Below are 475 nucleotides of genomic sequence, written 5' to 3'. Positions count from 1 at the left end.
CCCCTCCCCTCCCGCAGGTGGACGGGCACCCCGGCCCCTCAGGGAGGCGGCCTCCCGGCGGCGGCGAGGGCCAGCCGCGCGCTGCCCTCGGAAAGCCCCGCTCCGCCCTGGCCCCCGCTCGCTCCCCCTCCTTCCTTCCGTTCCTCCCTCCCGTGCCGGGGGAGCGGGGCACCTGTCAGCGGCGGCCACCCCTCGCTTACCTGGCCGCACCGCGCCGCGCCGCCTCCCCTCCCGCCTGGCCTTGGCCTGGCGCGACCAGCCCCGCCGCGTAGCGGAGTGCCGCCCGCGCGCTCCGTCCGCGAGGGAGCCGGCAGCGCGGCGCGAGGCACCGGCTCTAACCGGCACTTCTCGGATCCGGCCCCGCCCCCGCCCCGCCGCCGTTGTCACGTTACCGGCCGCGCCAGCCAATGGGGCGCGCCCGGCGGAACCGCTGACAGGCCGCGGGGCGGGGGAGAGGGCCGCGGCGGACAAAAGC

At 80.0% G+C, this 475-nt stretch overlaps 1 protein-coding gene across 1 annotated transcript in view; it reads right to left on the bottom strand.

The window, feature by feature from the left end:
* The window catches only part of LRRC8B (leucine rich repeat containing 8 family, member B), a 21,301-nt gene extending 21,036 nt beyond the window's left edge, over nt 1–265 (bottom strand). The window contains exon 1 of the mRNA XM_010582602.1: nt 201–265. The gene's annotated coding sequence lies outside the window, so the exon portion shown is untranslated. The remainder of the gene's footprint in view (nt 1–200) is intronic.
* Between the last annotated feature and the right edge of the window lie 210 nt (nt 266–475).

Source organism: Haliaeetus leucocephalus, unplaced genomic scaffold, assembly GCF_000737465.1.
Source record: "Haliaeetus leucocephalus isolate CR32 unplaced genomic scaffold, Haliaeetus_leucocephalus-4.0 Scaffold848, whole genome shotgun sequence".
Lineage (NCBI taxonomy): Eukaryota > Metazoa > Chordata > Aves > Accipitriformes > Accipitridae > Haliaeetus > Haliaeetus leucocephalus.
The sequence above is the reverse complement of the archived record's forward strand: the minus strand, read 5'-3'. Positions and strand labels throughout refer to the sequence as shown.